The sequence below is a fragment of the Cetorhinus maximus genome, chromosome 2 (genome assembly GCF_964194155.1).
Source record: "Cetorhinus maximus chromosome 2, sCetMax3.hap1.1, whole genome shotgun sequence".
Taxonomy (NCBI): Eukaryota; Metazoa; Chordata; class Chondrichthyes; order Lamniformes; family Cetorhinidae; genus Cetorhinus; species Cetorhinus maximus.
This window is the reverse complement of record NC_135880.1, coordinates 200,395,971-200,408,449: the sequence shown is the minus strand read 5'-3', so window position 1 is coordinate 200,408,449 and position 12,479 is coordinate 200,395,971.

The following is a 12,479-nucleotide window of genomic DNA, read 5'->3' as shown; positions in this document are numbered from 1 at the left end:
GTTCATGTGCAAGCACCTGAAAATTTACTTCCTGTCTCAGAATGGCAGACTGACCAAACGTATCTTGAGAGCTAAATTCCTTGAGTCGTTTTTCAAATGTTGTGAGCGCTGCGTTTATGGGTCTATTGTGTTTTTCTCATTGGTTGGTTTTGCTATTTTCTACAGATCATACCATTTGAAACTTTTCTTTAATCATAATAGGCAAAATAAATTTTCTCTGAGATGCAGCGACCATAGCAATTCCTCACTGGGCCCGCAGCCAGCCCTAAAAATATAATTAATCACAGTTCCAAGCAGAAATTCACCAGCATTTCTATAAACTCTGTTCCACTGCCACTCTCCCACAACATATAAGCTATACAATGATGAGTCGCTGAACACCCTGGCCCCCAGCCACACCCTCCACTGGCTAGGTTACAGAAGACGGACTGGTAAAAAGAAAAGCAAAAGAAAACAAAAATGAACGGTCAGACAATTGGGAAACAAAAAGCAATGGAAAAAAGGTGTGAGAGAGGAGTGTGGGTGGGGAATAACAATGAATACCTTTGCAGAAGCCTGCCTTTGCTGAACAAATTCTCAGCTTCACTGATTTCACTTTGGCATAGGGAATGGGGAGAGAATAAAGGAAGAGCAATAGACGCTTTTGTGAGGCAGCATGGGACACACTTTTGAGCAAGCGTTAGAAAAGTGAGAACGAGAACCATTGGATTGGGAATGGGTGACGGAGAAGCTGAGCAGGGAAGACTCCGACTGGGATGGCTCAGGCACCCTAAAGATGTTGAAGAAAAGCAGAGAGAAACACTACTGCATTTCCGTCTCTGCTGGGAGTGGGTGGAGCATTCCTGTTGGCCTGCATTCACGTGCCCCCTAATGTGGGAAAGGCACCATTACAGATCGGCTATCACATTGATGCATATTGATTTACACACACGTTCTGCTCTTCCCATGTAACATAATGAAACACAACCCAATATCAATCAATTCAGTTCAAGCTGTGCGGCTCCAGTACTGGAAGTTGTCATTTATCACTATCCATTATGAAATGAAATAATTGTATCAAGATGAGATTAGTTTAGACGGTAACTCTAATTTGAGACTAACCCTCAACAGATCAATCTCTATTAACATTGGTCTGTTTTGGGAGAGTTGAAGTTACTTTGATTCAAGCTCATTTTACCCCAATTCTGCAACGTAATGTCCAATTGGAATGGTTACACATAACGCGTAATGGAGAAATATTCTAAAAGAAATTCAGGCTGAAAGGTGAATAAATAAAAGGAGGTGTTTTCTATAATTGGCACCATAATTCTTACAAGGAACTTTGGCTGCTCTTTTCCTTTGGATCTCTTTGAATCTCTGCAATAGACACACACTTCCTGCCACCTTGTGGCTGTGCTTGAGAATTGTAGGTCAAATTCCACAAAAGAGGTTTCACTGCCCATTGAAACAGGGACCCAAATTCACACCCTGCCTCTTTAGATAAGTTGCCACAGTTTCTGAATGCCGTTATGAATCTATCTTGACATTTCAGAGTTCTATCATCAAATGATTCATGTTGGCAGTTGGAAAGCAGGCTGCCTTCAGTCATCTGAGCATTAGACCGTTTAAGCATTTAAAGTGCACAAATTGACTGTCGTGTTTCCTACATTACAACAGTGACTATACTTCTGAAGTATTTCATTGGCTGTAAAGCACTTTGCGACATTCTAAGATTATGAAAGGTGCTACGTAAATGCAAGTCTTTTTTATGTCAGGAGTTTAAAGAATCAATGGTCCCATTATCTTCTTTCTCATCAATTAGCTATCCATTTTTGCTTGTTCTGATTTCTTTTTTAAAAGTTGGCCATCTCTGGCCTCTAAATTGTAAACATTGAGGATATCAAGAGTTTCGATAGAGTAAATAAGGAGAAGGGTAGGAAGGTTGGTCACCAGAGGAGAAAGATTTAAGATAATTAAAAGAACCTGTGGGGAGATGAGGAGAAATGTGTTTTTATAGTGAGTTATTGTGATCTGGAAGGCAATGCCTAAAAGGCTAGTGGATGCAGATTCAACAGCAGCTTTCAAAGGGGGATTTGGTATATAATTGAAAAGGAAAAAAAACATCAGGACTAATTGGATAGCTCTTTCAAAGATCGAACACAGGCATAATGGGCAAATGACTTCCTTGTATGTTGTAGAATACTATCTTCAGAGGAAGTAGCTTGAGGGTATTTCTAACCCTGGCGGTACAAGCTGAATTAGTGAAAGATAGATTCTCGCCATTCTGGATGTTTCAGCTTTGACTGCATGAGATCAGTTCAACCACACTGTCACTGAGAGATATTAAATGTCTATATAGTTAGTGGAAATAATTTTTAAAAATAGAATTCTAGTGGGGTCTGTGTCTATGTGTGTGTCTTAATTTGACTAAAGCCAGCTAGCTTGGGTACTTTGAGGTATAGTAATTTTGAGATGTTAATTAGTTAAACATAAGGAGGGTAGAAGGTAAGGTGTAAATTCGTATTTGTTAAAAGAAACCATTCAAAACTGCGGGTGAAATCTTGCACCTAGCTAAAAGATGCCAAGCAATGTGTTTATATTTTTTTCAGCTTACTAATAAAATTGGTGGGAGGAAAGGATGTTATTGTTAGAAGGTAAAGTTAAGAGGTAAAGTTAAAAACCTAGTGATACAATGGAAAATTTACATTCAAGGATAAAAATATGTATAAAGGAGAAAGGAGATTGTGTGTAAGGTAGAGGCATTTTAAGTTCCAACAAGTGTGAGAAGCCTCCAGCTTGTAAGCCTCAAGCTGCTGTCTGCAAGGATCCAGAGCTGAAAGAAACTCGTTTTGAATGTGATTATCCAGGGTGTGCTTTGCCAGGTGTCTGTTTAAATCTATGAGATTTATTGTTGCCTTAACGGGGGTGTAATTGAGAGACAGATTAATTAGGGCATTTTTCTAGTTATTATAGTAGTAATTTTGTCGACGTATGTATGTGTTTACAGTCTTTCTTGTTTTACTAAATGTTTAATTTAGTTTTATAAAAATCTCTTGAGGTTTGATGGTCTTATTACTACTGAATTCAAAGCCTGCATCTCAAAACATCCATATTGCAAAAATGGGTTATGACAGTTGTTTCAAGTTTCCCTCTGGGATTTGAACAACTCAGCCTTTACCATCCGCTGTGTCATAATTCACACATACCTCTTTGTAGCCAGTTCTCCTTCGTGGAAAAGAGGTGGCAAGGATTGGCTGGTGGAGAAAAGTGGGGACAATAGGATGCATCGCCATGTGCAGTAGCCCATGTCAGTGGGTAAATTCCTGACATTGATTTCACATCAGCCCAGAGACGAGTAGAGACTAAAATGCAAGAAGCTGTTGTACACACAAAGCTTTTCCTCCCATGTTATCTTGTACTTTTCTGAGTTCCAAATTTTTCACTTATCCAGTCCCTGTTCCTTTAAGGAAATCTCACTCTGGAGAGTTATTGAGCTGAGCATTGTGATTTAATGGATTCCATTTTTCGAAGCAAAGCTGCAGGTGTACTTATTTCAAAAGTGAATGCACCCTAATAATGACTTGCTGTTTGAACACAATTCAGAAAAATATTAAAACATATAAAATCAAATAGAAACGCATGACTCCTTACACGCTCTAATGTACAATGCTGAAATTTCAACCCGACTCAAATGGACACTGACAACAGCCATACACAGGGTCAAAGTTAAAGGCATTCACATTCCAACAATCAATGTACCACACACATTACCATATCAGCAAAAAAAAAATTCCAACACAGTCTCTTCACATAAATTGAGGCAACTAAGTGGATTGTTGTGCTTCTGTTTGTCAAATTTTATTCCCTCTATGCTAATTGCATTGCTTTCTTTATCAGAAGGCTTTCAACAACATGGCTTTTGGCCAGTAGCATTACAGTTCCTACTCCCACACTCAAGAGTTGCTCAGAAATTTGGCATTGAAGTGGTAACTCCAGTTGGAAAGGCCACAGAATAGCTGGCACAGGAAATTGAAATGCTGTAGTTCAGCTACACTTTTTGGAGGTCATTATTATGCTTTATTAGAATGGAGTATATGAACATTTACTCTGCCATTCACCTATCCCAAATGTTTTGTGGGTATACTCAACGGAGAAACTGTACAATAGAAGATTTTTTTAAAATAATCAACTTGCCAAGACTGGCACTTTGTTTTCATGAACATAGAATGTTCTCCTTTGCAATCCTTTCTTTCCCATCATTCAAATCTGGGAGCTGTTTACCTCAATCTTCCAGCCACAGATTCAGCACTTGTCTAACCACCAGTTCTTGATGTATCTCACCTGCACGGTGACTCTGGGCAACCTGGCAGCTGCCCTTTCACCTAGATTTCTCAATTTTGAAAAAAAAATTATACATTTCATGAATAACCTCTTGTCATAAGTGAGAAAGAAGGCAGCAGTGACAGGACTGCATATGGGGATGGCTGAGAGGAAAAAGAAAATGGCACATTAATAAAGTGACGATCATGTCATTTTCCACTCCTCCTTAAATCTCTGCAGCTCCTTCTCATCAATCCAACTTGTTGCCATGGTTGAGTAGACACAGCGTTCAGTGCAAATCAGTCCGTTACTGGCACTTCCTTCACTCTCCTGACACCCTATAAATCAAGGTTTCAATTTAATGCTAGCAGGAGGCTCCTAAGGTTGCATTTCTTTGGTTGTTTCACTCACTAGAAACACATTGCTTATGAGGATCAGGTCACAGTGGGTTAGCCTCCTCAGCTCCTCACCAACATGATATGTGCCTCCCCCCTACAGGCTCATCCAAGCATTGCTGATTGTCAGTTTGAACAGAGACAATCTACAATCTACTCTGCTTGATTGAAAATTGTTCAATTCAAGTAATCTGATAATTCAAACATTTCAGTACTAAGTTTTGACGTTCCTCCATTACTTACATTGATACAAATCAATAGGTAACTCAATGGCTAAAATTTTACTCTCTCCCATCTCAGAAGCAGGCCGGCAGGTGGGGAGGGGGAAGGCGTAAAATTGAGCAGCATGGTAGAGAGGGTCTGCATTCATCACCAACCTGACTCTGCTGGAATTTTACCATTGGCAGGGGAGGTGCTCTACCAATTGAGGCTCTTAAAGGGTCAATTAATGACCCTTTAAGGGCTTCCTCCTGCTGCCGCTATCTTCTAAATGGCGGGGGATGCTAACCTGCCTAATGGAGACCCCTCAATGGCAATTGCCACCCCACTTGTTCTCCTTTCGCCTGGCCTCCTGATTGCGGCCCCCATCCCGCCTCGCCAGGGGCCAGCTTGACAAGTCTCGGTGAAGCTGCCTTAACTTTCAGTCTGGCTTCCTCCATGGCTCCTATTGGGAGACAACTGCACTGCCACCAATGGCCACTCTTCCTGGGACTGCTGGGACTGGACAGCTGCAAAGCCCTCTGACTGACCTCCCAAATGGTGACAGAAGCCACGACCTCAGGCAATTAACAGCATGACGACCATAAAATCCAGTCATGGCTTCCTGGCTAGTGAAAGTGGTCTCTGACTCTGCCTCTGTGAAAAATTCTGGCAAATATTATTAGTGCCAAAAACAACTTTGCAGATGCAATAGATTCTAACTGTAATCGTAAACTGAGAACGATTTACTCTCCATGTTACAAATGCTTTATGAAGAAAATAATTACACATTCCTCTCCATTACTAACACTCGGCTTTTTTTTTAGAAAATAGCTTATATGTAATAAAGGAAGAGAATTGCCCATTTTTAAATCAGTTAAAAAAAACAAAGGATTTATTCGTAATTCCTTTGAATGTCTGAATATTCATTCATAGCTAGGATTATTCACTAAGCAGGAGCCCATCCCTAAATTTCTGACACTGTTCCTGAAGTATCCTCCATAACCTGCTGCAGAGTGGGCAGGGGCCTCAGTGAACCCATTGCCATGCATCAGGAGCAAATTTCCTCTGCTTAGCCCTTTTCCTGAACTGATGTTCAGAACTCAGTGTTGAGGGGTGGATTTGGGCAGGAGCCATGACTCCTCACTCTGTGACATTGGTAGTCCAACTGAAAATGGCTATTTTAGCCCCAGTGAATCTTGCTTCAGCTCAGCTGGGTGGCTGGCGATAAATCTGCAGATGCTGCTGATTCCCCATGAAGCAAAGATGTTGTGGAACAGCATGGACTTGAAGTAGGAGACACGGGGAAGCCATACATTAAAAATAATGATCCGGCAGCGCTCTGATCCTCCAGCACAATTTTTCACAGGCTGTTAAGGGCAGTAAAATTCAAATCAACGATTTCCCACTTGGCAGATTTGCGGTCTCAGCCTGGCTGTGAGGAAAAATGCATGAGAGAGGGTCCAGAGAAGAAAATTCAAGGGAGATGTTAGGGAAGATGCAAGGGAACACAAAAGAGAGAAAATAAATGTTGGTGTGCCTACATTTTGTGCATAGCCTACTTCAGTTACAGGTTAAACTTCAGAACAATTCAGACACAGTGCTTGAAATTCATCCGAATTTGCAAAATGTTCCAGGCTATTAATCCATTTTCGACTGTTTGAGAAATAAGCAGTAAACCATTTGGGATTTAGGTTTGGTGATTTCAAATTGAGCCATCCTATTTCATATTTCAAATGGCAAAGTTAACTCTTTTTTAAAAAATAAAAGACCTGAGCTCCACCCATTGTCGACAAATGTTTGAGTATTTTCATCAGCAGTTGTCACCACGGTGATTTGTTATACTGGCTGTTCCACATTAGCTGTCATTCACAGCCCTCCCTTTCTTATAGGCTGAAGTCTTAAGTTTTATCTTTTTATACGTTCTAATGAAGCAATCAATAAAATGTATAGCCCCTCTGAACTATAATTAGAGAGTGTAGTAATTATGGTTTTGTTTAGTATGTAATGAACCTTTAAGAATAATACTTGTTAGGCACGATCACACGATCTGTAGTAACCAATAGGATAGTAGCTCGGGCCAGCTCAGCAGTCAGTGTAGAGACAGAGTTGGAGTTGAAAGCACACATGTAGTTGCTGCTGAGTATATTGTAAATAAACTTAGGCCAGAAATTTCCCCTCATCGGAGGGAGTTGTAGGGGGGCGGGCGCAAACCTAATCAGTGCCCCCGATCGGGGACGCACCGCCATTTTATGTAGGTAGGCCAATTAAGGCTCGCCCAGCGTGATGCTCGCCCGGAAAGGCTGAGCGCTCCCTGTGCGGGCGGCGGGGGTTGGGGGTTCCCTGAGAGGTTCCCTGCGCTCAAAACCACCCCAAGCCAGAACGGGGATTGAACACAGTGCTGTTGGCACTGATCTGATCCACATCAGCCACCCAGCCAACTCAACCCCCAAGGAGTCTGAGTTGCTGTGGCAACATGCATGTTGTTTTACATGCATTTTGTAGCCCAGAGCTATGAATAGTGATGATAGAAGCTCCAATTTTCTTTCCATCACATTGCTGACCAGGAATCTCTCCCACTCTTACTGCCTGCCATTGGCGTATGTTGGAAGGATTTACAGTTGATACGCAACCTGTTTGGCCACATTATGAATGTACCTTCCTTGGTCATCAAATCCTGGGCAGGTCTTGAACTTGGAGCTTTTGGCCTAGAGGCAGAGACGCTACCCACTGTGCCACAAGACCTCCAGATATTAATAGTAGGGAAGAAAATGAAGAGTACATGTAAAATTTCAGTAACCTAAGGTAGACATTTATCACAATATCCAGGTTTAAGAGAAGACTTGCATTTATATAGCATTTTATCATGTCTCAAAAATGTCACAAAGTCAGGAATGTCACATACAGTGAATTGGTTTGAAGTGAAAGTTATACAGTTATACAGCCAAATAAAGCATCCATTTGCATACATGAAGATTTCGTAAACAACAGTGAGGTAGGTGAATGACAAGTTGATCTTTTTTTTGGCAATATTGGTTGGGGGAGGAATATTGTCCAGAACACCAGGAGAACTCACTGCTGTTCTTTAAGGAGCCCAAGGCACTATTCAATGTCCACAGGCAGACAGATTTAACATCTCATCTCTGATAAAAAATATTCCCTGAGAACTGCACTGAAGTGTCAGCCTTGATTATGTGCTCAAATTCTGTGCTCCACAGAATATGCATCTGACTCAGAGGGGGGCATGCTATTAACTAAGCAAACCTGATTTCCAATGCCCATTGTGGTCAGATACAGGACTGCTGTTGGTGCCCACTGGGCAGTAACTAGCAGGACTAATTGCCTTTAAGCAGAGGCAAAGTAACAGAAGAACATTGTAAGTAAAATAAAAATCATTGAGGTACTTATGTGAAGTGAGAAGAAACCAATTCATAGCTGCAATCAAAACAGTAAAATCTTACAATTAAAGGCAATGTAAACATTTCATGTCTGCCAAAATATATATACATTGAACTACATACATGTTAATGCACAAATCTAGCAAACAACAAGTGCACAAACCCTACCACAGCAAAAACAACTAAGTTTATCAGAACTCAAATTTAATTCTGTTAACTTTTTTAGCCCAGTGCAATCAGAGAGAAATGAATTTCAGATCAGTTTTAATCCCTGGTCCTAATATGTACTGATTCCTCTCGGCCTATTTTGCATGAAGACATTCCTGTAACAACCCAGCGATTATTGCTGCTGGCTAATTTACCTCCTTTCGACTGCCCTCAAGCATTGTCAGTCTGTCAACTCCAGAACGCATGCTCTTTCTTTGCAAGTCATCTCGTCTGGTTTAAAAAAGTGAATCAGATTTCATAACTCTTAAAATTCTGAAGCATTCCTCCACCTTTTGTCAAATGTCCATACCCTCAGCTTCATGTTACCTTGGAAGCCAAGATCCTATAATATAGCAGACATGAATAGTACTCAGCTGTTCATAATATTTTGACCACATTTCCAGTTCCCATTGAGTAGTCCTAGAATGCTCTTGATAGCTAATACTTCTTTACAAAACGCCCACTGAGCAACACTTCAATCCTTCATAGTTGCGATACATTCTATGTGGACTCTCTATTTTTAAGAGCCTGGCTTACTGTATGTTCCTTGTCCCCTTGTTACCAACGCAGAAAAACCTTCAGCCTCTCTCCTCTAAAACATTCGCCATGAGCCAATTGACTTTGCTTCTTCTCTCATTTTCTTCAAAAGCCTCTTTTAAAGCCTTTTTTTTAAAACATGCTTTCAGCCCCCCCCTACTTTCTCATCTGTGTTCAACCGTAAATTTCTCAGGAAGCACCGTGAGAGGTTCTCCTATGCAAGGGGCATCGAGTACTGTAGTATTTCATGCTTTAAGCATAAACATGGTTTTTAATCGTTTTTGGACACAACAGAGTACATTTTGATCTTTTGGCCATTAAGCATCATCTGGATGAGACAGAAAAGGAAATAGGGAGGACATTTTTCTTTCATTAATACAAATTGAAAGACAATCTGACAGGTTCTGTTGCCAGCATGCAATCCCTCTGGCCAGATTGTCTTTCTGATGTTCTGTGAAGAGTTTAATTTACCCCAATAGTAAGCGGTACGTTGTGGGCTGCGTTTAAATGTTCTTATTAAATAGTTGGCAAATTTTTCACTTTTGTTGATATTTGAATTTGCTGGGTCGGGGACAGCAGTGAGAAACTTGGCTGGTGTGACAGGACCTGAAAACAACAGATTGGATTGTGTGGGGAATAGGATTGGACAGCGAACTGTCTGCATTTGCGGCCATTACCCCTGCTTAAGCCGACTGCAACTTCAGGATGTTGTGGATGTGGAGATTAGTGCAACAATCCTGAAGGTGTGCTCTGTCATTCAAGGCTCCAATCCTGTGGCTACCTTGTAGTAAAAATTTCAACTTTCTTATTCTTTCATTGCTGTTTGAAACCCCACAAAAAGTTACACCTTGTTCAACTGGAAGTAATCACGGAGTGCTGTTAAATGATTAATTAGTAGGATTCTTAAAGTACATTTTTAAAAAATAATTTCTTTGAACAAGTCTTTTTCAGAATATTTTAGCTTGTACCTTCACACGTGTATGCCTCAATCTTTAAATCTCTCTTTGTAAATATTTTTACAAGTGATTTTATTTCAGCACTTGTTGTTTCTTTTTGGGTGGCTGTGAAAATACCTTCGTGTGTTTGGCTGCTTGGAGACACCAACTCCACATAGGGCATGGCCAGAAAAGAACACATCAAGCCTAGATTTCTAAATGAGACTTACTTCGCCATCAGCAGTTTGTGTCCTTACTTCGCTGCTGGGCCAGAGGCAAGATTTTCATCCCTGAGGTGGCGAGTCAGGAAAATTCACGGCTCAGCACTCTCATCCTGGGAGAAGGTGCCCACAAGGATGGGATTTTCAATGTGGTGGGGGGTGGGGGGAGTGGATGGGTGGGGTTGAGGGATGGTGGTGCAAGACTGTAGTCACGCCAGCCAAAAAAGTTCAGAGGCAGCCACTGGGGGCTGCTGGGTGCAGAGGTGGGCTGTTTGAAAGGCCTGCCTCAGTGCTGTGGGAATTCATCCCAGTTATATTAAAAACAGAAAAGTCCTCCTCCCCTCAACCCCCTACACACTCCCCATTCCCCATACATGCCAGATCATGACCCACCCACTCCTGATGGCCCCTCATGCCTCCCATGTCAAGCTATGCCCCCACCCACTCCCTATTACCCCTCATGCCCCCCATGCCAATTTATAACCCCAAACAACCCCTATGGCTCCTCATGTCCCCCCCCATGCCAAGCTACAGCACTTCCATGCCCATTCAACCACTATACACTGTGTAGAACCAATGAACCCTATTGTGTCAGTAAGATGTGTAAAAAAAAAGCTTTAAAAAAATCATGCATCCATAACTTTCAACTTCCTTAAAAGAAGCTCCTTTTCATTACAGCCCAATAAAAGTGTCAATCAGGCCCTTTAAAGTACCAATTGCTGAAAGCACAAGCACTTGAAACCTCTTTATCTTGGATTCATAAGTATGGTGTAATTGACAGCACAGATCAGAGAGTCAGAGTTGTCAATCAAGCAAGGTATCCCCTGGGGCTCAGGTGATTCAACAGGCTAATGGATTTCTAGGCTCTTGGTGCCTGATTCACAGCTCTGGCTCTCTGATCTATGCTGTAAGTTTCACTATGTTTATTTGCAAGAGATAAAGAGATTCCAAACACTTGAAGGGCAGAATTTTCTGCCTTCCGGGCGGGCCCGACCCAATCTCCGGCGGGTGGGAAGCCGATCCCCGCCGGAGAAGTGGGCCCCGCCATCATTTTACGTGGGCGGGCCAATTAATGTCAGCGTGACATCCGCCGGGAAGTGCTATGTGATTCCTGTGTGGGCGTGGATTCCCCAAATGCGACAGTGTGCTCTTTCGCGCATGTGCATGAAAGAGCGCACATCTCCCTGAGGCTAAGTGCTGCCTCAGGGAGATCGCTGACAGTTTAAAAAACATTAAAAATAGAAATAAAATCCCCTTACATGAGATGGGACATGTTCATAAATTACACTAAAGCTTTATTAAACTTTTTAAATCCCAACATGAAACCTCATCCCGCCAGTGGATGAGGTTTCATGTTTTTTCTAATTCCCCCCGGGGCTCCTGGCCTGCCCGCTAACCTTAAGGTTGGACGGGCAGGTCCTTTAATTGTTTTAATTATCCTGTCAATGGCCTCAATTGGCCATTGACAGGTCGGCTGATTTTGGACTGTGGACAGCTGATTTTGCTGCGGGCCCGCCTTCCTGAAAATTTAAATGGGACGGGGTGACGTCAAGGGTTCCACCCACGTCATCCCGCATCATTTCACGTGTTCACGTGCAGGCCCCGCCCCCTCCTCGCCGACAGCAAAATTCAGCCCGATGTTTCTAATATTGAGACTTCAAAGAATCTGGATCATTGACATTTATATTGGCCTGTAGCAGAACTGAGCTTTTTTAAAGAAAGTAGAAAATTATCAATGAATGACCGGTTTTTTTTTAGCTTTTTTTACACATTGTACTGTCACTATAGGGTTCATTTCTCCTTTACAGTGTATAGTGGGTGAATGGGCATTTAAGTGCCATAGCTTGGCATAGGGGTATGGGGGGGCCATAGGGGTTGTTTGGAAGGCATACCTTGGTAAGGGAAGGCATAAGGGGCCATTAGGAGTAGGTAGGGGGCATACTTTGACACGGGAGGAATGAGAGGGCATGTGGGTTGTTTGGAGGGCATACCTTGGCATGGGGGCATGAGGGGCCATAGTGGTTGTTTGGGGGCATGCCTTGGCATGGAGGGCATGAGGAGGACCTTTTTAAACTTATCTTTCAAAAGGCTCCCCCTTGCCGACTATGGTTTATGACACCTCCGAGGTGCCGTGAACTACAACTCTTTAAAAACCTGGCCTGACGCCATGAAAATTGCGCAGGACTAGGGCATGCCTGTCCCCACAATGGAGCCATCAGGTTGGGAATGCAGGGTGCAGGCTCGCGACCTGAGCCAGCTCACACTCTTAAAAGGCACTCCCGAAAATTG